Source organism: Platalea leucorodia, assembly GCF_965183815.1.
Source record: "Platalea leucorodia genome assembly, chromosome: 16".
Taxonomy (NCBI): Eukaryota; Metazoa; Chordata; class Aves; order Pelecaniformes; family Threskiornithidae; genus Platalea; species Platalea leucorodia.
Genome location: NC_138838.1, coordinates 3,432,549 through 3,459,852, shown reverse-complemented (window position 1 = coordinate 3,459,852; position 27,304 = coordinate 3,432,549).

Sequence of the window (27,304 nt, the reverse complement as noted above, 5' to 3'; positions counted from 1 at the left end):
GTTTAAGTATTTTCTCTTGAAAGGCTGTGGTCAGTGTTTGGAACTTCATTGATCTTTGGTTATAGCTGCCCACACTTATTTATCGTTACACCTACCATACTCTGTGGGTCTTCTTTCCTAGTGTGTGCAGTCGATGATGCGTCAGAAAGACTTGAGTCTGATTGAGTTGAAATTATGTAAACTTGTTTTGAATCCCACGTCTTCTGGTACTTGCTGGCTGAAACACAGGTATATCAGCTAAAGTGCTTAGGCTAGATCCAAATTAGACTGAGTTTAAACTGGGACCTATATACATCGCTTGTTCAGAACTGTGATCTTCAGCCTCCCCCTCTCCCAGCTGCTGCCTAACTTGGGTGTGTTTACATTTCAGCTACGTTTCTTCACTTGACTTCTTTCGACAAAGTTCTCTAGAAAGTTTCAGGTCCAGCCACAACCAAAAATATTCCTGTCTTGATTGATCTAAACAGCTCACAGGATCTTTTGTCACTCAGGTACTATGTCAAAGCAATTTGAACTGGGGAGGTGTTTCCCGAGCATGTCTGTCTGTGAGGTTATCTAGGCAGAGCTGGAGGATACGGGGAGCCTAGGTTATTGGAGAAAAAGATGGCACTGTATTGACTAAAGGATGGAGAAAGGAGGATCAGGCTCTAGCCCACAATTGCAGGCTTTTGATTGTCTGTACGTTAACAGTAAGACACAGGAGTGGTGCCCTGCACCTGAATTGGGTAGGGCTCGCTGATTTAGCTGATTGGCACTGACTTGCTTCTCGATAAGGCACTAATTCCCAAGCCCTGACAAAGAAGTGACAGAGAGGCCCCTTCATGCAGAAAAGAAAAGGGGGCATGGTAAAGTCATTCCCAGAAGCGCACACAGTAAGTGTCATCCTCTTTTTAAGTCCTACCAGTTTGTGCCTTTCGACTCTAGGATATAATCCTGTTACAGGTTAAACTGATCTAAATGCAGGCTGCTGGTGTCCTGCCCTACCCTCCCAGTCTGCTCCTGTGTGCTTTGGCACTGCTCTGCATGGCTGAGGTTAAAACAGTTTTTGTTATATTCGGTTTCAGCTGTATTGGCTCTCAGAACTGGCTCAGGGGGTATTTGTCTATGTGACAGTGGTGCCCAAAAGGGAACCAGGCATAAGGGCTGCAGTTTACTCCAATAAGTAGAATTCAGTTTTAAACTCTAATGGCTGGGTTGGTAGCAGGTAATAGGGATGGAGAGGTCACTTAATACAGGAGTTATGAAGGAGAACAGCACCTTTACGAGGGATGACAGTTTATTCCGGTGCAGAGAACGTTAAGGACTGAACTTCGAAGAAATCTGAAATTAGATCTGCTCAGTTGAAAAAAAAACACTCAAAAGTTGGCTAGTTGCCTTCATCTTGCGGTTTAATGGGAATTTAATTTCATTCTAGGTAAACTGGTGGCGAGTTATAACCAACTCTAATTTTTGGCTATGCGGTAAAGCAGTCAACTGATTTATGATGAAGAACGTATTACCATCTTTAACTGGAGGTAACAAGGAATATGTTCTATTTTAAAGTAATTGTATGGTTTCTGTGATGTAATCAGGGAAGGAGAAAAACTGTATGCACCTGAGTTCAGGACCAGGGCAGGACTGGTAAGCAGTTTGGTTCTGGGACTGATGCCTGTGCCTAATACCTGAACATTAACGCTACCTATAAAAAAAGGAAAAAATGGATTTTAAAAGGTAAGTAGTTACAATAATATCATTCAGGTTATGAAAAAGCTCTTTTGGAAAACAAGCAACGCTATCTGCTTAGAGTGTTGCTACTGCTTAGTATTGCTTTCTACAAAACTACCTATTCAAAAATATTGAAAGATTTTCTTTTAAAAAACCAACCAAACAAAATCCCCAAATCCAGACACCCGTATTTAAAGCTACCCATGCTTAAATTTTAGCTGTGAATACAGGTTGTTTTGCAAAAAATAATAACATCAAGGCATGGAAATATTTTGTTGAGAGAAATAAATTATGCAGAGGTTTCCTAAATAATTTAACAGATACAGTAAACAAAAATTATGACTTCTTACAAAACACCTTCAACTTGCTAGCATTTTGTTCCTGTGGTAACAGACACGGGTTCTGTGTTTTGAGGCTTTAATTTAACACAGTATCCCGTCCTTGGTCAGAGCAGTGTTGCAGATGCAGAGTAATGTCCCAAAAGCCCTGTCAAATGTTGTGCTAGCATCCTTTCAAGTTTCTTCTGTAAATTAAAGTAGCTGTATGCTAAAATCCTAGTCTTTACTGTAAAACTATTACTATTATAAAATAAAATATTCTAGTATCAGCCAGTGAGCATGGCTTTGAAAACAAGATCTCATTATATTTGTTAATGTTATCGACATGGTGAGGGGTTAAAATAGGTAACCTATTCAAACAGACAGTTCAGCTGACCAGAAAAAAATAAAAAAAACCTCATGGTATAGAAACCATCACAGATTTCTTTCTTTAGATGAATTTCTGTTAGTCAGCAATGCCTTTATTAATGCTTTGATTTCACTTGGGATGTCCCATTAATGCTTTGATTTCACTTAGGATGTCCCAACTCCTGGTTCAGCCTGCTGATAGGCTTTTGTCAATATTATTTTATTTTTAAAATGGCTTTGATATATTGCCCTTGCTATACATAAAGCTATATTTAATATCAATTCAAGCTCCTCCTTCAGTTGTAAGAGTTACTCATGGGAAGACAAACACAAGTCAAAAAGTAACACTTCCAAAGCACAGGAAATTTTCATTCTTAATGTGTATAATTACTTTTCTCTGTCAGTATTGGTAATGGGAAATTTGGAATCATACTTACACTCTGTCGTAAGACTTTGCAACAAGTAGAACAAGTTACTGCAGCAAAGTCAGGTTTTACATTTATTTGGTCCTTGGGGGGATGCTGGAATTAAGACTAGAAGTAAATGAGGCCTCACTGATTTAGTATACAGTGCCTCAAATATGTTAACCAGTTAGCGTGATTTATGTGTTTCCTTCCTCACACACACCCTCCATAAAAGAAAATCTAATCAGGATTTAAAGTTACGCTGTGTTCATTGCTTTGATTCTGGTGAATTGTTTCAATTTCTTATTATATGTGAAAGAAAAGCCGAGCAAAGCAAATTACAACAAAATATTTCAATTAAAGCTGTATTTGACCTATAATGCAGTGCTATGTGTTTCACACCTTGTTTTTGATACTATTAGCAACATTTCAAATTAAGAATATGATTGCAGTAACTGCTACCTACCAAGAGCTGATACTGTTAAGACAGAGAATGGGTAGGAACTTTTGTTTTATAGTTTGGGAACACAGAAAAATGAGCTGAGGAGTCAAACAGTAGGTCAGTGCCAGAGTCAGGAACAGAAATCGGCTTCCCTTGCTCATTCCAAATGCTGAAAAACCTGACTCGTATCCAGCCGCCCAGTGAGTAGTATTTGTCTAGGATGACAACCTCCCACAGCATCCTTCAAGATGAACCACGCCAGAGAAAAGTACCCACTCCTAGCAGTGCTGCAGAGAAGGAAGAGAGCGGATAGCACAGCAACAAGTTTTCTTAAGACCACTCAACAAACTTTCTTTTCCTTGCTTTTCCATCTTTATGTCATATTATTTTGCCTTTTTCTTTCTTGAACGTGCAGAATAACAGTAAATGGGTCCATCTGCCTTGGAAAGCAGGAATGGAAGAGCCTTGGCCTTATCCCCTGGTGAGAGGCAGCACACAAAGGAAGAGGCCAGTACAGTCAGACTAGATGTCCGCGCCAGCCATGGCTACTCTGTGGGCCTAGAAGGAAGATAAGAACTGTGCCTCCAAAGTACAATTGATTTACACTGTGCTGAGAACGGTACAGTTTGTGTAACACCGTTTATCTGCCCAAGGAGGCGTTACAGGGACACACAGTGTAGTTCTATACATGGTGAAACTGCACATGGATTTTACTTCACATTCTGCATTGGAGTAAATTGCAGAAGAATGAATTCAGAGTGCCACTGCTCTCCTAAAGAGGGGGGAGGTCTGCCTGAGCCTCATCTGCTCAGCAGGGAGTGAGAGCAGCAGGAGCGAAGTGTGCTGTTAGTGCTCTGTGTGACGCTGGTACTACCCCGGTATTTTATGCACTAGAGGAATGTCAGTGTGGATTACACAGCAAAATCATCACCGCTGATCTGCCTGGTAACAGTATGTTTTCAGGCTTATGTTCTGAGAATCCTTCTTGTGCTGCTGGGCCTTCTGATTTAGCACAGTTCCCCAACTTAAATGGTCACAAAGTGATTTCCTTGCAGACTTCCGTAGTGCATCCCGCTGATTTCATGAAGGCAGATGGGAATGACAGCTAGCTCGATTTGGTGGTAGCCTGGTATTTTCACTATGGGGGAAACACAGCCTTAAAATCACCCAGTTATTTTTGTGAAACAACATGTTCAAGATTGCTTACTTACTTCTGGAAGCTGTTGCAGCTGAAAGTGTAGCTGTTTAAAGACTTACAGGTGCAGCAAGTCAGGGTCATCCATGTAAATCATTGCCTGCTGTTGACAAGAAATTTAACAGTTTGGGTTACTTGTTAGGAAAGCGTGCACAATTGGATATGTTGAAATCTTAATGGTGCTTTTCCTTACTGTTTGATACAGCTAGTAAAAAAACCCCAAACAATAAAAATCCCTCACCACAAGCTTTAATTATTTTGTGAAGTCAGCAGAAATGTCTCAAGACTTAACATTCTGAAAAAAGCTTCAGTTGATCAAAACCAGATTCCTCCCTCTGTGTATGTACAAATGATTGATTTGCATTCATTTAATATTTTCCACTAGCTATATTTGGAAAAATCATTATCACAAGCTTCCTTGCAAGTAAAGGAGCTCAGTGGAACAGGAGGAGGACAGGGAATCAGAGGAAACACTGCAGGGATATGAAACGAAAGGGATGGTGCAGCCAGTTAAGGAAGATGCCTGCAGTGGAAGAACAGAAGACAAAGTCTTCCACATCTCCCTGCTTTGCTGTAGGGCAGTTTTCCGTACTGCAAGCACATGAGTTCACTTCCATACTGCCAGCTAGTCCTAGAGGAAAACATAAACCTGTTTTTAAGGCTAGTTTGTTCTGAACTCTGCCCAGACAACAGGGATTTGTGCACTGAAATGTCACCCCATCCTCGTGAGTGTGCTCTCTGTATCATGCTGTAAACACACCATGCTGGTAGTCACTGTTATTTTGAACCAAAAACAAAAAGGAAAGAGAAGTTTCATGGCTGTAGGGTGCTAAGTCTGGGCGATTTAGATGTGAGGCCTGTGTCTTCTCCCCAGTGCAGCTGGTAAGGACAGTACACTCAACATTAGGAGGAAGCTAATTTAAATTTCCAAACACACTTCCCCTTACTTGGAGTTCCAGTTGCGTGTTTTCCTACTAAACAGGGAATGAGGTTTATGTAACTCTTCAGAGGAGTTATATGGTCTGAAATATGGAGAAAGTCAGACCAGTTTTCTGGTTTTATAATCTACAGTATTTTATATCTTTTTTTATTTAATTAAGTGTTTATCCCAGTCATCTTTTAGATTACTGCTTCGTCCAGTCATTTGTTGCAGCCAGCTCTTCACAGAAGCACAACTAGCTCTCTTCAGCATTACGGAAAACTTTATTTAAAAACTATATTTAATGAAAGAAAAGTGTCCTTCAGCCAAAGATGGAAATATTTGGCAAATTACTCTATTGAAAGTTTTCCATAGTATGTCAATCAGCTTCAGTGAGTTCTCATTAATTAAGCAATTTACCAGAAGGTAAGAGATTTTTAAGGTTTACAGACTCAGCATGGCCTATAGAATCATTAGTTAGTTGAGCAGCTTTTGTATAAAACGAACGACCCTACCACTGATGAGCTCTGTAGTCATTCAAGCTGGATGAAAAAGAGAGTAACCAAAGTTTGGTATCTCTCTCTCTATGAAATCAAGAATAATTTTTGAAAGGTTTCCATAAAAGCTGGAAACATGAAAGAAATTCTCTAGAAACATTTTTAAGACTTCAAATTTGAAGTATTCTGTCACAAGGCAGGAAATTCTGTTCATGTTGATTGAATGTTAAAATTAATGATTAAAAATGCTCCCTAAGTACAAGAGAGTTTCTTTTACAGATTTAACTGTCAGGGCATCTCACTGCAAATGTAAACTTGCACTTTTTAGTGTCATTCAAAATCAGAAATTTATTTAAAATGTATATACGTGTGGTGCCCGTTGCCAGAAATGAGCAACTGAGAGAGGAGATTCCACCCTTTGCTAGTGTTAAAGAGTTCTAGGATGTATTTCTTGGAGGTTTCTGAGATGAGTCTTGAGCCCTGGAGATTTTATGCAATTATTTTGGGTTCAACAGTGCAGAAGTATAGATTACCATATAGACTCATCCATAAGCTGTAAGTAAAATGTTGGCCATTGTTTTAATACTTGATTTTTTTTTATTCCATGCAGTTGCTGAATGCTTTCTTTGGCAAAAATGAAAAAACGCCCCTTAAGCAATAGCTACCCCATGTGCTGGACGTTCGGTTTTGTAACAAGATAGTGAAATAGATTATATTGCCTCTCTCACTGTAGAAATATGAAAATAGAAATACGATTTTCTATTTCTAAATATTGAGCATACCACTTGTATTTTTCATTTGTATGGTGCCAAAGCCTGTCTAAAAGTTGAATACTTATCTATAAAAATAAAGAGAAGAATTAAGGTGGGAAGGCAGAAGTTAGGATCTTGAAATTCTGTGATTTATGGGCTGGGGAGGGATGGAAACAGACCACGAGTGCTCTTTATTAGATAATAACAATTGCAAGCACATGAACCTGAAGTTGTGTGGTTTCTTTCTATTTTAAACATGTTGGCTATACTAACTAACTTAATCTGAAAGTGTGTATTTCAATAAGTAGCAACCTGAAAGCACTTCCAATCCAAAAAGTGTTTTCTACGAACTAATAAACAGATTACTACTGTAGTAGTACTACTACTAGTACATATTTTAGGCTAAAAGCATTAATGCAGCCACTGAATGTACTTTGTGCAAACACCAGAGACTTTTTTTCTATTCCACAATTTTTGATTCCATTATGGAAAACATTAGGAAAAGAATATTTAATGTTAAAAATATAGTGACTCCTTTGAACTGGTATGAGATAGGCAGTGTGATTGAAGTACTATTTTATTTGAAATTCAGGTTGTGACTGAGTGCAATCCCTTTTTCTAGCAATACCATTCATCCTTGGGCCCCCAAGATAATAATGTTGAGTTTGATTTGTGAATTTTAACAACCTGTGGTGTTGCAAATAAAACTGCAACTCAATATACTGGTTTGAGTTAGATTTATAATGTAAAAGAAATTGCCACTTTCAGTGGATTTCTCTTGTAGAAGTTCCAAAAATGGCTCTCCTAAAACACTAAATGCACCCCTTCATTCTGAAGCATAATGTGTGTTTGCGAAGCAAAACCAGAATTATAACAGCAGTTTTTACTGCTCCAGCTTGTAGTATCACTGCAGAGAATAACACGAGTCTCATGTTAAACAGGCAGAGGGGGAAGAAAAGGTCAAGATTTTCCACAAAACAACTTTGTATAAAGTAACACCCACAAAGCAGAACAAAGAATGTTGTTGGGCATAATCATAGATTGGTGTTTTCTATTAACTGTTTGTAGCAATTCAAGGTAACATAGCTATGCTCATTACAGAAAAATCCCAGCATTTGAGCGACAGAGTATTTTGTATTCCTAATGCTATTGTTTACACTGTGTTTTGTCTGGGGCTTTGTCAGCTCCTTCTCTGCTGGGTTTTTCTTGAGCTCTTTATAGATCCCTCTTCAAAGTTACATGGCTCTTAAAGTCATAGTAAAACAAAGACTTCATATCACAGTTTAATATTTCAATTAAACTACAGAGTAATAATTTGCATTAATTGTAGCCTATTAGTTGCAAATGACAACATTTTGTTTTGTTGTACTTAAAGATTTTATTAGTAACAGACGCTTTTAGTTAGTGTTTGTTGCCCCAAGAGCTTTAGAGGAACTGATTTTCTGTCAGAAAAGATTGGAATCAATTGCATTCCTCCCTTCCAGATAGTGCTAAAACATTTATTTAAAGGTTTATATGCTCACCCTGCCTTATCTGTATTCCAAGTCACTTGTCCAATGAAATAAAATTCATTCATGCCTTCCTTCACTGTGTTATTGACAAAGTGTAAGCTTTATGTGACTGGAAGCCAGAATTCTGTCTTTTGGGAATACCTCTCTCTAAACTTGTCTGAAAGAATTATTTTATTGCATTTTTCATGCCAGTTCAAGTATGTTTGAATGGTAAATCCTAGAAGCTGGGCTGTCTGTGTCCATATCAGCCTTTTGAATTAGCAGCATGCACAGCGTGATAGAAATATTAGATTGTACGGAAGGAGTATGTGCACTACATAATTTTTTTTATTAAGTATTTTTTTTTGCACATAATAAACTGCATGTCACTTGGTTCTACAAATCAAAACCAAGGTCGAGGCAGTTTCCTAAATGCCTGGCATTATGCTGATGGAAAGTTTGCCATCACTATATGTTTCTTTAGCCCATTCTCTAAAGAGCAGTGTCTGGAGAGCAAGTGCTGAAAACTATTTATGCCGTGTTTCATTTGGGGAAAATTAGAGCATCAGCAGCTGCTTTGTTCATCCATGCAGCCAGTGCTGCATGAGTGATGTTCAGCTGTCTGTCAGGGGCATAATACAAAAAAGATGTTATGATCTAGGTGCTTTCTCTTATACAAAAGATAAGAGTAGGTCATCGCTGAATTAAATACTTAACAAAACAAAGCAACCTGGCCTTGCAGCTGCAATACTGGTTGAAGAGTCCAGAAGCGAGATATGAACATGACCTAACTGTCATTTCTTTTCACTTCTGCATTGGGATAACTCCTGTAAAGCCAAGGAGAGGTAGAGGTAAAAGCAGAATTTAACAGTGCTGTGCTGATTTGAGACTAGAATGTGGGAGGAGGAAGTAATAAGGTTACCTTTTCCTTTTGTCACTCAGCAAATTCACAGAGCTGACCCTGGAGAGAATAATGTGCGTACAGGCACCGGGGTATTACAGCACGTAATTCCACTGCCTCAACCACAAACTAATTAAAAAAACCTCTGATTCTCCCAAACCCCTTCCTCTCTGTTTTCATTTCCTCTCCAAGCAGGACTTCAGTTTAAATTTGACATCCTTTGGGGACTCCGCAATGAGTAAGACTATTTGAGTTGTTCTAGAGCTTTCTTAAGCTTTCCTTGGAGAAACTATCCAAGTATTCAGTAATGTGCATGAACTGAGAACTAAAAGCTGAATATATCTGATTGTTAGAGTTCTCAAAACTGAGGGTGGAGAGGAGGCCTGGAAAGAGGAATTAAAATTAATTCCATTTCTCATACAGAAGCTGCTATACCTCTAACGATGCTATTGAGATGAGCCAGCTTGGGGGAGCCAAGTTATCGGAGGAGGTCACCCGAGCAGCCCACACAAGCCTGAGCTTACCCATGCAGCGCTTTGAAAAGGGACAGGGCCTGGTGCTGCAGACAGTGGGAGCTCTCAGCTGGGCAGGCGATGCAAGGAAAAGAGGTTTGCTTTCTATATGCTTTAACTTGGACGAGACGATCATAGTAGATACCTTCCAACTGGAACTATACTATTCTATTCTAATGTCTTTTTGTAAATCTTTGTAAAACACTAGTGCTGTTTTAGGAGGTTGTAATGTTTTTTAGAATTGTCAGTTATGCACTCATCAGTCTAACACAAGCTCGTGAGGACCTGAAGAAAAGAAAATTTGGCTTTGAGTAACTTAGATTTGGCAGATTTGGGCCTAAATATAAATACTTATTTCTATGATAACCCTTTCTTATTGTGCTAATGGTGTTAACTAGGGTGCTAATTAGGCTGTGGTGTCTAACTACAGCTTTTGTGTGTTCATGGCTCATCTGCCTGTGGCCAGTTGTGTCTGAAACGATCTCCCAGCTGTCCTGGCCTGTGACCACAAATAGGAAGCTCTTGTACTCAGTAATAAAGCCTTCCATTTCAGGGCAACAATCCTCTTTCATTTGCCAAAGAATATTAATAGCATTGCAGGATTTCCAGATAGTCCTGAAAGCAACCCCAGCAGAAATACCTGTGGATTTTGTGCTGATTCACTTGTTTTCATTCTGAGGTCGTAAGCAAAGTTGGGTTTGTGACCACCTTTACTTTCTTTGCTGTCAGAGAAAGTGACAATAAATGGTTCACAAATTTGGGTAGGCCTATGCTAAGTAATGCTGAACAACTCTGATGTTTCACTTGCTGGTTCTGGATGTTCAAGGAAGCTTTCCAAATTGACTAATCTGTAACTAATATTCTATCTGCTACAGTTCTAAGTCATTCTGGGCTTAAAAAAATCCCCCACGCTGTAACACCAGCCACAGCACAGTGTAAAGCCTTCTATTTGTTTAACCCTACACCGAATGCAAGCCGCTGCTATAACACCGAAAGCCGACCTACAGTAGGTGTTTGAGGACACTTTACCTTGTTTTTGTACTTTCAGAAAAAGCCCATACTTTTAGAAATGCTTTTATTTAGTCATAGAAATTATCTGAGTGCTAGGGGACTTGATCACAACTCTAACGCGCAAGGTTCTTGTTAATTTTGAGCATGACTTTGGAGAATATGTGCTCTCCTCCCTTGGCCAGGCCATTTTTATCACATACCCCCATGAGAATTTGCCACCTTGAAAAATAAGCTGGGGAACTCAGCCACCTTCAGCTCCTTTCACTGGGAATCTTTCCAGGTAAGCTTTCCAGACTTCATAAAGACAGATGTGAAATCAAGGCTCAGGAGGCCCAGCTGGGGATGACCCTCATGCTCAACCACATGCAAACCCACCAATTCCCAAAACAGGATTAGCACATGTCTGCATATTTCTTTTGTCAGTTCTCATATTGGACAGTTCCCCACTCCTCATGGAGTTCACATAGAGCCTAATAAATTGGCCTCTATCTCAATAACCAATCTTTTCCTTTGTCCATAAACTACCTAACGTGATCCTGGTCTATCACTGGGCATCCTTGGCCTAGCCCCAACACAAATGATTAACATTAATAGCCATAAAATACATTTCTCATGCCGTGAGGGAGATAAAACATTTTACACAATTCGTTCCTTTGGAGCAGACAACTGAGAGCACACGCTACTGCAAAAGCGCTCTGTGGTGTCAGTGTTAGTAAGTAATATTAAGAGGACCCCCCCTCCTCCCCGCACACACACACACACACAAACCCTGTGTACAATATCCCACAAGGTTAAGTGTTGTGCTGCTCAGGGCACAGCGTTATATCCTGGTTGCCTAGAGGCAGTTGTTGGCTCAGTGAACGTGATCTGTCTAAGGCAGGAAATATAATCTCAATGGGAGAATGGGAGCTCCTAACAAAAGTCATGAACTCATTCACAATCCAGACATGCCCCAGGAGTTGGTTTTCAAGTGACCTAGTTTGCCCTCTGTTGTTATACATTTGTCCCTGCGGCACTATTTCACAGGCGGGGGGAAAAAAAAAATTCAAATATGACTAATCGAAGACAAAATGTTGCTTTCAGCTGCCAGTTGGCAGCTTTCACCCTTGTGGTGGGTAGGTGGTTAAAGAAGTAGAAAGCAAATATTTGGATTCTGAAAACACTCTTACTGCACCTTTTTGGTGTGTTTATGTTTAAATAAGCTACCAGCTGAATGGATGATTAATTCTAGAGAGATGGATACAAATGAATGTAAAAAGGTCATTTTGTGTTCAAGCCAGCTTGCTAATGCAAAGCTGATACTCTACTGATTGGCAAAAGTCATTTTCCCTATTTACATGAAGAGTCAAACATCTTTACGTGGAGTGAGCTCTTGGTAGTGTTTTTTTAAGGGAGGAAAAAGAAAGATAAACTCTCTAGTGAACTCTCAAATGTTTTTATAATGAAATTAATTATACGACGATTCTTATCTTAATTTTATCATGCCTAAGAATAAGCTGACAACAGAGGGAGGAAAAAAAATAATCTTTCAAATAGGCGCAAACATGTCCTGATGCAGAAGTTTCCTGGACGTGCTCATGCAGGGGGAGCACCGTTACAAACAGTCCCTGACTCTGGTTTGTGGAGCCTTCTGACACAGAGGTCAGTGACCAACCTGGGAAATGCTCACACGCCATTTACAGCTGTGCTGTCCTGGTCCTCACCGAGGCTGAGATCACTCCCTTCACTCAGAAGGCAGTCTGACAGACTCACTCTTTCCACCGTGGCCAGAAATAAGCTATTCCAAAGTCCTAAGAAAATCAGTATATGAAGTTTTTTCTGAGCTTCTGGATGCTGATCTGCACTGACTGTGTGAGTGTGAGCTCACAGGGTGAGCTCCTCTTCTTAATCCTTAAATATTTAAACCTGTGTACAGAAGAATGAAGTTGCTGTAAAGCGCGTAAAGTGTAAAGTTGCAGAATGTCAAAACTGGGAATACTGAATGCTCAGTTTGCTCTCAGCTAGGCATGAAGTAGGGATACTGAAAACTTGGGTTCAGGTCTCAATTTTAAAAGCTCTCAAGTAAAAAGTACTGATGCAGTAAATCATCTGGGCATTGGACCATACCCAAGAAAGGCCTTTTACCCACAGTCATTACTGATTCTAAACAATGTAGATATTTCCACACAGCAGGTAGTGAGTAAGAGGCAGTTGCCCTTCTTAGGGTCTGAATAAACTTTACCTTATTAATCTTGAAAAGTTGAAATTTAGCAGGAATCTACATAGCCGAAGGGAAAAGAAATCTATGTCAAACAGGAGCCCAACAAGAGGATTTCTTGTAAGCCCTTGGGGATTCAGAAATCCTTTTTTTTGACCCTGCTTTATCCTATCGTTTAGAGCTGTACACGATAATAAGTAATAGGAGAAAATGAGTGCTCTGAACTTCCTGAATGTCAAGAGCTGTGATCAGAGATTCAGGCTGATTGCTTAGCCTTCAAACCAATTTCTTCATCTTTGTACCAGACCAGAAGGAATCCCCCACATTCCCCAGTACTAAGGGAAGGGGATCTCCCCACTACTGCAGTTAAGACTGGCAGGGTTGGATTTCTGTGGCCTCATGTACCCTCTTCAAAAAAAGTGGTCTCATTTCTTAGAGCAGGAGCCACTCACCAGTCCCAGCACTTTTAAGGTTACTTAATTTAGTTCACAGCCTGGTTTTCAGATATGCTTATTACAGAAAATGCTTACTACTCTGAACAGTGAGATCTATAGGAACATACCTCCATCAAGTTTACCTAGCAACCGGTACAGCTAAGACTTGCCCCTTGTCTTGAATTAATTCCTAATAACAGACAATCTTTGACAAAATACAAGGTTTTAGATGGTGTGATTTGCTAATGAAAAACCACATAGATGGTTAACAAACACTAGGAAAGACCTAAACCCCAGTCGGGATGAATCTTCTCTTAGATGAAATTGCAACAGTACTGGTCAGTTGCTATCTACCTAACCATTTGGCTTCAAATTCTACATTCCATGAGAGAAACTCGTATTTTGGGATCATCTTCACTTACGCAAACATGCCAGACTCTTATATGTAAAGTAGACTATGGAGTATGGTAAAACAGCGCTTCCCATTTAAGTGGTCTCAGACACGTTTGAAGGACTGGAAGTGACAAAAAACGCCACCCCGCAGACATGATCTTTGGCACCCAGGAAGGAGTCGGCTGCTCCTGTGTTCCCACAAGCAGACTCCCAAGGCATCAGATGTGTGCAAAAATATCTTTCACAGGAAAAGCAAAAGCCTCACCAACTTTTTTTTTTTCTGTTTTAACATTTCACAGACATACCTAACCTCTTAGCAGGGGTGATCCTCTACGCTTCAACTATTTTATAATGTATTTTATTGAGGCAAAACTTTTTTAATTTACAGACATTAAATTGCTTTCTTATTGTAGTTCTTTTAGTGTTAATTGTAGCTTCTTTTTCTGATGTTTTGCTTGTGTTTGTTTTCAGCTAGGAGAAAAAGCACTTGGGAAGCCTGCTAAACTCAGGCAAAATTTACTATTACAAGAGATTACAAGCTAAGGTTTTCGAAGTATTGACTTGTTAGCTCAGCTTCAGAGAGGAGAGTTGATGTGGCAAGAGACAGTGAGACCAAGCAGAAAGAAAATACTTCCTCGGGTCACTCAGAACTCCCTTGCCCTACTCCTTCCACAAACTCTATGAATTAAATTTAAAAAAAAAAAAAAAAAAAAAAAAAAAAAATTCCTGATCTTAATAGAGAAAACATCTACTCAACAAAAAAATCCACTTTTAAAAACAAGTTATTCTGAAAACAGCTAATTTAAATCCTGAATAGCTTGTGATATCTCATAGAATGTCATCAGTAGTGCTAGCGAGCTAATATGAACGCATTGTAAGATACAGAATGTTAAGTATGTAGTGGAGTAGCTCTAAGTCAGAAGATTTTTGCATTGAAGTTCTTTATTTATTTCTCTTCTCAGTAAAACCAAAAAAGAGTAAGTTTTCCAAATTGCTAATAACCTTAGGAAGGATTTCTGCAATGAGAAATAAGCAAGTCTCCCAGCCTTAATCTTCCATAACATTGCCACAAGAAGAGCTGTACATAAACTAGATTGCCTGTGTTTTTTCTACTTATTTTATGATGGACTCCTCTGATGTCTGATTAAGACAGAGGTCTGAATTTGAAAGACCTGAATGCTCTTTGCTGTGAAAATGCCGAGCCAACCTTGTCTAGCAACCTTTGACATCTAAAGAGGGCTGGTAATTTCCATTTTCATTGCAAAACGTTGTAAATGACATAGCAAATTATTACTTGATAGGATCTGCTTTTAGGTCTCACTGTAAAAGGCAGACAATTTCAAAGAATAAATCAATTTTCTTCTCCTGTATTTGTGGTTTACGCCCTATCCCCACCCTGGATGTCTAATTACATTAGATAAATGTGTGTAAACATGAGCCTTACCCTCCATAATCCAGCTCCTACCTTACTTGCTTATACAGAGGTTAATAAGTTCAGTCTATTTACCATACTACTTAAGGTAATGTTTTTAATGCTTTATGCAACTTTATGCTCTTTTACCAAGAGTAAAAATGCATGGAATTAGGGAATGATCATCTTTGATGGGTCTGGGTTCAACAACAGACTTTTTAACTTACGAGTCTATGAGCAGAAATGCCAGTAAACAGATTTGCAGAAATATTTGATTTGTTTTCCAGGAGCATTAATTTTCATTTTTATCCTGTTTATCCTTCTGTGTAATAATTCCTCATTCCTGATTTGGAGAGGGGACTCATGCATTATCATTCAGAAAGCCACAAAATTCAATTAAGGGCTGGCTGCAGCATCCCTTCTTGGTTTGTGAATGATTTGCTTCTGTTGAGAAAACAGGATGACTTTTTCCATCACAAAGCATGGTTGCTAATTTTAATAGAGTAGACAGCCTTAAGCTGTGTAAGCCATCATTGAACAATAAAGAAACATGAATAAAATGACGCGAGGGGTGGTGTCCTTTAGCCAGGAGTATAACTATCCCTCGAACATTTTAGGGACCGAGGATGTAAAATAGTGTAACATCTCAGGTAATGTAATTCCACATCCACCAGTCTCCAGCCTCTGCAAGCCCCACTCACTCCTCCAGCTGGACCCAGACTGCCTGACAACTGGGTTGTCTTTCAGTCAGGTATCGCTATTCTGCTGCCGGCACTTTAGCCATCTTTACATCTGAGGTATACAGGCGCTGTCAGCTTGATGCAAGCAGTCCAGATATAGATATAGGATGAAATATGGACTCTGGTCTTCTGATGTCATTATTATAATTCTTATTATTTATATTTTGATTTATTTTTCAAGATGACCAAAAGTTTCCAAGACAAGCTTTCACTTCTCTATGTAGAAAATTTAAGATATTTTTAAGCGTGCTAGAAAACGCCACACTTTCTACCCCCCCCCCCCCAGTGTTTCATCAGAATTTTCAGGCTTTTACCCGCATAGCGGATGGTCATGTTTTTTCTTCTTTACTTCACAGCACAAGGGAGTGAGGCACAGATTAAATGTTCTATTTAAAAATGCTTTGACACTTTTTGTTGAAGCCAAGACAATTCTGTTGAAGTATTATCATGATTTACTTGAGGTAAATCAGCAAATAACTCATGTTGCCCCATAGGGCCACTCAGCTAAGTGTGTGTTTTATACACACAGAGCCCTATAGCTTCAGCAATTGGCACATTTCCTTCAAGTCAATGTAGAGATTACACAATAAGACAGAGATATTTAGAGGGATGCTGCTGGTGGTGTCTGAGCCCCTAGGCTTTGTTCAGGCAGCTCCAATCTGAATGGATCACTTCCATACCAAAAGAAAAAAAAATATCTCTGGAGTGTAATGCAAAGTGTTTTCTATTAATGGCAACATGAATGTTATTGCTGAGCTGTGTTATGCCGGATGATTGTATGCAGCAGAAGGTAATTTAACTCACCAGAATTTTGCTTTGTTTCCCTCCCCCAGGTTAAAAATCTGATCAGATGCCTGCTCTACACGCAAAATCATCAAGTGACTGCAGCAAACGCCGCTCAGAACACAAAGCGGTATCAGACAGGCAGCAGCTGAAACAAGCCCCTGCCGCCAGGGGAAGCAAACAGTGGGGCTGTGGTTTCCCACTGCTTTCCCCAGCCCTTAGCTGGTGGGGGGAGGATTATTAAACCCTTCTGCTTTGCTTTGAAGTGCTACAAATAGAACAGTAAATCTAAATAACGAGGTGCACGCTGTTCCCTTCAGTACGTGCTGCAGATGACAAGCAGGGACCAAAAACCAAAAGGAAAACGTAAGTATAGCTGGAGGCTGTTGTGCCCACCACGGAGCTGACTCCTGAAGTGTGTGGAGGTATATACCTTGTGCTTGTGTTGCGCATCCTGCAGTTGTGACTGCCTCACGTTGTGAGTGAGGCTGTTTATTCATGCCAGGATGCTCTTCACACCAGTGACCCCCCGTTACATGGCTCAGCATCCACTCTGACAAGCTACAGAAAAGGGAGGTTGTATCCTGAGATTGGAGCAGCAGTTCACAAACTCTTCCCCAAATTTCCCCCTCTTCTGCTTTCTGCTCCCCTAAGGAAGGTGGCAAGTACGATTGCACCAGGACCACTTTCCCCATGCTGGTCCCTATGGGTTATCAAGCCCAGCCCACAAGGACTCTTGGCCACAAAGAGCCTGATGGAGGGTCTTCTGAAGGGGGCTACTTCTCATGCCTGCCCCCAAATAAATCCTACCTGCTCTGGTTTGAGATTGCCCATGTTAGACTGGGCTTGGTTCAGAAGCTCCGAGACCTGCCTGTGACCACTAGCTAGATAGCAAATCTGAGAGCTGCCAGCTTTCAACTGCCAGCAAAGGGAGATTGGACAGGGATTACATCAAATTTCTCATATATTGGCCTACACCCGAGACAAACCATTGCTTTGTTCAGCTACTGCAAACACTTAAGCCCCTAAAGTTGGGGTTCTGGAAGCAGAAATCTCAGAAAGAGGGTGAGTGCCTACAGAAACATACTGAGAGATGAAATCTAGGTACCATCGCTAAGATTGATCAGAGTGATATATAAGGCCATTGATGCCTCATCCAAACGTCTATTTAACTGGCATGTGGTGAATACATTGGACAAGCTCAACTACCCAGGTCTGAAAGTAGCATTTTTAAGAGCAAGCGTAACTATTCATAAGCAAGGGGTAGGTCTGAGCCACTTGCCAGCTTTCTTACTTCAGTGGATTAGAATTAAAGGGTAGGGTCCTTTTTTCCCCAATATAAGTATTGAGCTAGAAATTCATGGCTACTTTCAGAAGTGATCCAAGTCCTTCATATTCCACATAGGAATAGATGAACAGAAGTGTTTTCAACTGCGAGTAGTTAAAGGCTAAGAGGGGGTCTTCAGCAACACACACATGTTCATGCTCTCACCCTCTCTTGATCAGGATCCTCAGCTGAGAATTCAAAGGCCCCTTTTCAAGGCTTTCCTCTCATGTGTGCGTCTAAAGCACCAGTTTGTGAGTTTTGGGAGTGGATGAATCTCCCTCTATTGAACCTGACAAAACTTTTCTGATAGAAAGCTGATTTCTGATTTAAACTCAATTCCCATCTGCATTATCAAAAACATTCCTGACTATTGCTCTACACTTCTTAAGTCTTTCAGTGAGATTCGGTGAATCTCATCAGTTATGGCAATTGGTTATCCTGTTAACAGCAGTTCTCCGAGTCCCAGCCAAAGCTAACGTGATGACAGGACATGATCTCAGCAGCTCGAATCATTTTTGAAGGGGGACCCGTCATTTTCAAAAGAGGCTTTAGCTACTTGCCATTTCTCTGGGGTAATTCCTTTATATGACCTGGCATACCTGGGCTGAGTACATCTACTCTGGCTAATGCTTCCTAAAATGACAGATTTCAGAATAATTCTGTGTTATATATTTGGATAACTACTTCACAAGCTATTTGTCTTTGAGAAATGATAATGAAAAGCAAATTATTAAAAAAAAAAAAAAGAGAAAAAAGAAAGAGGTTAATGGTGCTGGAGTGAAATGGGAACGCATGTCTAACTGAAGATTTTAGTGTTTGGTGGCTCTGATGGTTTGGAAGTAGAGCTGATTGCCAAAGTTACTGGATAACATAAATTCTCTTTCAATTTCTTTGCAATTTTGAAGCTAATACAACTCCAGTGAAAGTTCCTAATGTTATTTTTGCTCTCTTAACCTAATTAACAAACTGAAAATTTATGTAGTCCTAAATGGAATTACTTTCTCCTAAGCACTGCAGAGGGAGTTATTTCTCACGTACCTATTAAAGCATGGGTATCGATGCTAATGCTTCACTCTACGAACAATACCTGAATTCTCTTCACAGGAATAATACATCGAAATTGCTCTGTCTGAGGCCATGCTCCCTTATGATGCAAACTGCTAACATTAACTGAGGACAGTATCACCCTGCCTCCATTATTATTATTTTAAATGTTGAATTGGAGTTATTAATTTTGGCATATTTACCTGCTGAACATTTAGAAAAGCCTGGGTATGGCTCACAAATCTGTTATACTTCTAAAGAAGAACTAAAAAAAAAAAAAAAACCAACCCCCAAACCCCTTAGTTTTCATTTCATAAAAGGCTTCAAGAACTCTTTTGATGAAATTATTGAAAAAACAAAACAAAATAAATGGCTTGAAGTCTCAGAGAGGCATCTTATTTTTTTCTTGAACATGATTTTTCAATGATGAATTTTTCAACAGAGTTGTAGTAAAACAGGATTACTCATTAACAAGAACCTGCCATCACTTTTAGAGTGATATTCTAGGGTATTACCAATACTGAGCTAATAGTTTCATATGCAGTTAGTTTCTCAAAAACAGATTTAACACATTTCCAAACAGAAAATGCATGTATTATTTTGTGGCTTAAATCTGTTTTATCGTGATACCACTTCCAAAATACTGAAGGCATAAAATGGTTTATGGTCCAAAAGATAAACTAGTACAAGCCACTATGTTGGAATATAGGGAAGGATCTGAGAAAGTGCTAAAAGCATTATTACAGCTACAGAATGGACTCTTAAATCTTTTATGCAACTTGATCAGTTCCCACTGGAACCACACTATTGTTTTCATAAATAAACACCAAAAGTTGCTGTGCACAGTGTTTCTGGACTATAACAGACTGCTTTTGTGCTTTAACAGGTTTTGTGTTAAATTGTAAACTACAAATGATTGCATGATTGCATGCTGCTTGTGAATGGCATGTCGTCTTTCTTGATGATCAACAAAGCAATCACATTTGTATAGCACTAAACTGCAGTCAGTCGCTTCATCCTCCGTGGAAGTGCCACAGCTCATAGCCAGGCTGGGAGGAGCAGTCCAGCAACGTCGTCCTCTCTGAGGGAAGAGACTGGTTTCCTGAACTGGAATTTTTCCATGGCAATGAGATTAAGGAGATGATTCCTCTCCCGCCTTTTTTTTTTTTTTTTTGACAGGAAAAAACAGTAGAGAATAATCCTCCATTTTTATCTGCTCAACCATTACAACACTAAAAGCCTCCATACATTGAACTGTTTTTTGCATATAGCAAAGGCATTCAAATCCCTAGCTTATTACTCAGTATTGTCAACCAAACCTGGCAAATGAGTTTTGGTTTGTCCATTTTCAATAGAACAGTTTAACCTTACACTAGATCATACTATTCCAGCTCATTTTTGAAATGGAGTGCTCTCCAAAAGATTAGGCTATGGCAGAGACCTCCTGTCCTGCATTGGCTACAGCTCAATGATTTGTGAAGCATAAAACTCTACGCCCTGTAGGCTCCAGCCCCCAAACCGCCCTCCTCACCGCAACTCTGCACGCTTGTGTTGCACTCACCCTCCTCCCCACTCAAGAAGTCTGGAAAAATATCTGTCAGAGAAAAGATGGTTTGTCTAAACTATTCTACTGGTTCGGTTGAAGCTCATCCTACGTGCTCCCAAGTAAAATATAATCTATTATTTTTAAACACTAAGCACTGCTGTTGATTTAAAAAAAAAACAAAAAACAAAAAACAAAAACGCAGGTGGCTTCAGAAATAAGGACAGTTGAAAGGCATTTTTGGAGCATCGATAGTAGTCTAAGACACATGAAAAGCATCTAAACCATAAATATTGAAACAAAATATTTGGTAAGTGAACAAAACATTTTAAGTGCTGTACAAGAGAAAATGAAAATCTGTGCCGTATAATAACGTATTTTATAATTCTGAATTAGTGACAGAAAGGTAAAATTATTGTAGTTATCTTTTAAGGGCACTGATGAGACTTGATTTTGCCTTAATTTAGAGGCAGGAACAGGTATTCTGTTAATGTTCTCCTACGAGTCAGTATAAAATGTTAAACTCTGCTACAGGTAAGGCAAAAACCATATGTGACTCACCATTATGTAGAAAGCATTTTAGTCTAGGGGATAGGACAACTGAGCCCATCCTTTTTTTTCCAGAAGAGAATAAAAATATGGCTGTGTACTATATACCACTTAGTACGCAGATGGTGGTACTTCAGAGCACAGGAGGTGAACAAGTGGAAGGATCAGCAATTTTGAGTAAAACATCTGTATAAGCTATGAATGAAAGCTACCATGGAGTGGCAATGATCTCGACACAGTAGCAGCAAATAATTTGTCCCAGAATGGTTAAGTTTCTTAGCCTAAATCAGAAATAACATTTTAAAATACCCAGTCTCCACCCCTGAAATGCCTCCAGGCTGTTCTCTTGGCCAGAGTATGCTGACAGCTTGGAGAGAGAGAGAGATGAAACAAATATCAATGGTCTAGTGCCTGAGGATCAGCTAAGATTGAGGTCCTGCTGTGTTAGGATCTAGATGTACATGTAGTAACTACTGTTCTTCTCTGAGCCTCCTACTGTTTAAATAGAAAAGATCATTATCTGTGTCTTGCAGAGGAATCAAGAGATTTGCTTTAAGTCTCAGATGAACTTGTTGCAGAGCCAGAAACTCAGTCTGAAGGCCTAAAAATTGAACTTCAAATGCCTAAAAACCAGAGACCTCCAGAACAGGTCAGTGGATGTAGCACAGGACTTGCAAAAGAGCTACGCTGATGTGAAGTGGCAACTGGAGGAGCATCTAGAGTGACATTTGTGCAGCTGAGTGCTAGCCTTGCATCTTGGCCTTTTACTTTTCCCTCAGCAGATGGACAGCAACAGGGAGATACTTTCAAAACTGACTTCATGTGTTGACAAGTTACAGATACAATCTCTATTCCTGTAGGACTAATACGATTGTTCTGTGCCTTCACTGAACACAGCAAAAATCTGCAGGAATTTAGACACAAAACAGAGACGATTTCTGTTGTGCTGTACTTTGAGCCATTTCTGAGCACACAGGAGAGAAGATAGAAGAAATGAGCAGCCATTTAAAGCATCTGCTGCTGTTAATGCTCACTAACTCCACCCAGGTAGCTACTATTAAGCATATAGTATAAAGTGGACTTTAGCACTAACATTGGATATTTCCTTGCCCCTGGGTGCCACAAAAAGTAAAGTTCATGAAGAGTTTTTAATTACAAGCCATGCAAAAATGCATTGCTGCTGTCTCCTGGCATCCTTAGGAAGGATACCTTCATAAGGAAATGAAAGAGAAATAAAACTTGTTGCCCCACAGCCAAAAGGAAAAACCATAGCATTTCCTGTATGAGTGGAAAGCAAACATTGAGGGAATAAAAGTGGATATATCAGAACTTCCATTGCAGGTGTCCATGCACACGGACAAGGCATAATTTAAAGAGCTACGGTGTTGCTGAAGCTGGGGACACTTTTGTTGATGTCTGCTGAGAATCGTTAACTCATACCCCAGCACAGAGAAATGTCAGATAGCACCAGCAAAAATATAACTTGGAAAGATTTGTCATTACAGATGGTCTAAATTACACTGCACAGCACAGACTGTGTTTTTTCCTACAGCATTTTGCAGGTTGTGTATGTAAGAAATCCTGTATTCCCTGCTATAGAACTAGGAAATGGATCCTGAAATCATTTCTTAGTGTAAAGTCAGCAGATATAAAACTAATGAATGAGCCTTGACTCAACGTGACTTCCTCTGGGTGCCAAACCAGACCTTAAACTAGGACAGGCTAAGATCTACCCGTTCTGATGTTGACATTGCAGACATCACAGAAAACAAAAACTGAATGAGTGGATACTTTGGTCAGTGTTCATCAGGGTCAGCTGACAACTTCTTACATACAGAGGTGTGCTGATTTAGGTTAGGTACATTTAGCTGTGGCTTTGTTTCGAAAAAAATGGGCCTGCATGACAGCTGCAGAAAGTGTCACCTAGCCAGCAAAGCCAAAGGAGTTAAAAGGCTTTTTTCTGGGACACCGCACATATTGAAAAGTACCTTGCAAAATCTGTGCCACCCTTCATGGCCTTCCACAGACTCATTCTATTTCCTCATGGACCTTTCTTCCGCTCCCCTACTACCTTCAGGATTCATGTTTTGAATTGATTCTGTCCATGAAGGTGTAAGGCTGCCTTCAGCAGACTCTCTCTCTCATCTTCCTCAACTGACTCCTTCACAGTGGTGCCTTACATCTACTTTGATTGTCTACTGGTGAGAAGTAGTTTTGTCCACAACCCTGTGAATGTAACAGCTCTCACCAGCTTTGAACCAGGCCTTAGAAGAGGAAGAACAGAAGTTACTAGCACCTTTTCAGTAGCCCATAAGGTTATTAAAAAGGTAATAGAAAAAATTCCTTTGACTTTTGTTTGTGTAGCTCCTCCTGAAATGTGGGGAAGGCGAGAGAAAGTTAGAGCCAGTCCATAGTCTACTATAGAAATTAACTTCAATGGGAAGAATAATGTTGCTTACAAAACCAGGAAGCTGCACTGCATAGGAAATAGAGCATGAAAATGATTTGTGCAGTGATGTCGAGATTAGGGAGAACAAGCAACATGAATTAGCAAGTGGAATGCAAATATTGTACATTCAAGTGTAACTTCAGCATAATACCAGAGATGTGGGTGCATAAGGAATTGGAGAGTCTCTAAAATAATATTAAAACTGCTGCTCTCTGCTGATGGGAGCCCATGCACAGTGGCTTAGGTGGCCCTAGCCTCCATTGATCTAGAGCTGATACTTTCTCCTAACTCTTCTTTAGCAGGTTTTATTGCATGAAATTAGAGATTTTGTTTGTGCAGATACTTGGCACTTGGGACAGTGACTTGCTTGCAAGAAGACGTGGAGGTTGACACGTCTTGGCTTTGGACAGAGACAGCAGTAACGAACCAAAGATAACATGTAGGTCCTTTAGAGAGCAGGTGGGGGAAGAAAAGCAGATTTGTGAGAAAGCGAGTGTGCTAGTAAGCACAAGCTAGGCTGCTTTGTTGGCCAGGTGGATCAGTAACTAGGGACTGCAGTCTCAGCCTTCTGCGCTTCTCTTTGCACCTCCTTGCAAGATGAAGGAACGGGGCAGCATTTAATAGAGATGAATTTTTCTAATGCACCATTATTTAGTTTCTTGCCCCTGAATATGGAGCTCAGAGCTGTATGTGTAACGCTGCACTGACAATAAAGCAACTACTTAAATGCTTTACTGAATCAGGGCCGTGGTATACTAAAACCTTTCTGTAGCTGGAAGGGTTGAACTAGGAACCTCCTGAATGCAGACAAGAAAAATTAGTTTTCTTGTGTAAAAAACATTTTTAAAGGCTTTACATGCTTTATGGGCTTGGGGGAAGAAGAATTTCAAAATATGAGCACATGTTAAACAAGTTTCCTTTAATTCTGCAAGAATGGAGCCTACATTTTTAAAAGAAAGGCTCTAGGTCTAAGCTTGTCTGTGCCTATACAAGTTCACTGATAAGTTTAAGGTCAGTTGGATGATCATCATTACCTCCTTGTTACCAAGCTCTCCACTTGTCTTGATCTGTGAGCTCCAGACTTGAATACAGAAATGACAGGTTTAGGGCTCACGCCATATTATTCCTCCATATTCTCACTTCATTTACAGGTTTAATGCCATAGAAATTGTCTTCTCTCACCCTAATTACTCGCCCCTCCCCCTGTAAATGGTGTAGTTGCGTTGCAGTGACTGCACTTGACTCGCAGCTACCTTCTGTGCGCGTTGCTCTTCCCTACTTGACCCAGAAATCATCTCAGTACTTCATTTTTGGAGGCATTTCATTGCTTTTCCTTGAGGAAATTAATTCCTTGTACAAGAAAGCCAACTTCTGTTTTTCACTTGAATACTTTTTTAGGCAGAGAGGGGAGGAGGAATGAAGTGGGTGATTCGCGTTTTTAAATCAATAAACTCCCAAAATACAGTACTAGTGCAAAGGGGCAAGTATGTAATTTTCTCAGTAGCAAATATAGCTACATGTATCTAAATCCAAGACATTCATCAGCTCTTTTATAGGATAAGACAGGGCTCAGAAATGATTTTCTGTTTAAGTACATAAGATCAAACATGTTTGTCATTTTAGCCTTCTCTTTATTCTATCTGATTTCAAGATCTTCAGACAGACTCTCTTTAGATGTCATTGCTTCAAGCTTCTGCTTTTATCACATTAACCACTCTTCATGAGCTTTTACACATCAAAATGTCTTTAGATACATTGTTGAAGAGAGAGCACTTGTGAAGACTTCAAGAAAAAGTTAGAGAATCTGTGCCTGAAACTTTATACAAACACACTTAGAGGAAAAAAAACACCGAAACCAAAATAAAACCCCAAACAAAAATCCACAATGCTGCATTCTCATTATGTTTTTTCAAGAAGGAGAAAAAAGACGTTTTGATTATGCTTGAATACAGCTTTGTTAGCGTGCAAAAACCCAGAAGTGGTAAGCCATCTCATGCCTGTTGGATTCTTAAATTTTTGGAGCTTAATACTTTTGCCTTTTTGAACTATTCCCTCCCTGCTGTACTAAGCAGATGGTTATACCGAGCTCTGTAATTAGAAAGACCTCCATTTCCTAATGGATTGCCCAGACTTTTGCTGATCTGCGTCTCCAGGTATGTGTTGGTCCTGCTTCTGTTTAAGTTTTTGACTATAGAAAATTCTTCCTAGGCTGTGCTTTGCTCTAAATGGTTTTAACTGAGGACAGAACTAGCCTTTGTAAGATCATTTGGCAATTTCCTCACTGGTTGCCATCACTTGTGATCACTTGTGCTTCACCAATACCTTGCAATTAACGCTAATGAACATAGGACAACAATAGCCACGCGTGCATGGCATTAAAGTGCTCTCATCCCTCACACAAACAGGTTTGGACTCCCCCCGGGTTGAAGGGTGCGTTTGTACATAGAAAGGGACTGTTGCCAGCACACATCAGCAGTCTGGGATCACAAGGAGACCAGCACAGTGGCAGGATATTTCCATGGTAAGTATTTCATACTGGCAGTTTTCTTATTCACTTATTTCTGGAACAAGCCTGCTATTTTCGACACAACTGCTTGTAGTCAGACGAGAGTGCAAGGACCATTAGAAAGAAACTTCAAAACCATTTTCAGGATGTTTTTGTGCATATGCATGTAGGTGTATTGATGATAAGCTAAGTAGCCAGCTGGGCTGTGTTAATATGTGCTGGGGAAATATGGCACCAGGATTTACTAGAGGATAAAGGGGAGCTACCTTTCTTTCATGAGCATCCATGGGGTGCTGGAATCACACTGAAACACACACTGTGACACTGTGATGTGTCAGCATGTTAAATAAGAAAAAGCACAGCCACTACACCTGCATTACCAGGTATAAGAGCCAAATGCATCCAGCTTTCTGAATGCATTCACCTGCATTTCCCTTCGAATAACTGAAGGAGTAAATGCTAGAGCTATGTTTGAAAAAGATCTAGTTTAGTTCCTTGCATTTAAAATAAATAAATAAATGAAATCACACATACATGGTCATCTCCAAGTTCTGCTGTGGAGCTGGTCACCCGGGGAGGCCAGCTGCAAGTGAGTGACTGGAATTTGTGCGTACAAGGATAAGCGGTACAGTGGTATGCAAGTTGTAAAGCCACAGCCTTACTATGTTGACTGCTTATTTCTGGAGTAAGAAGTTATGCCTTGAGGAGTTTACAGTGTGATTAGACAGCCGGAGCAGAAGCATTTAAGTTCCAGGTACTAGAATAAACCAGTACCTAGATGGTCATTCACACAGGCCTTCAAGGTTAGAAAAGAAACATGCATCTCCTGCATCTTTGGCAAAGATTTTCCTCTCTCTTCTGCAGATGCTTGACGAGCACACAAACCCCTCTTGGCTGAGCCTGGGTGCATAGCCCAAGCCTTCCACACACTATTTTCGGAGCATGTTGCCTGGAGGAAGTGTAGAATAAAGGTGTTATTAATCACTAGGAGCAGTTTTCCCTCAGCCATTTCAAATCTTCCAGTGCAGAATGTCCCATAATGCCTCAGCTGTTAGCAATCAAGTCCCAAAATTACCAATTCACATTCCTAATCAGTTCTGAAATTAAACAACACCCCCCCACACACAACATCCCATCCCTCAGAAGGAAGACTAAAAATGCTGCTTGCTAGAAAACCGACTGAAAAACCCCACGCCACTCTCTCCAACTCATCCACTGTGAAGACGGTATGTAGAGTGACAGTGTTTGTTGCTAACATTTTCTAAAGAATACCACCGGCTTGTCTGATGTGTAAATCGTTGTTGGTGAACTGCCGATTTTTGTTGTTGTTGTATCTATTTGGACATCAGGAGAGCACTGTAATATGAATGAATTTACAAAATGAAAGAAAACAAAGGAAGTCTTAATTTGTTGCA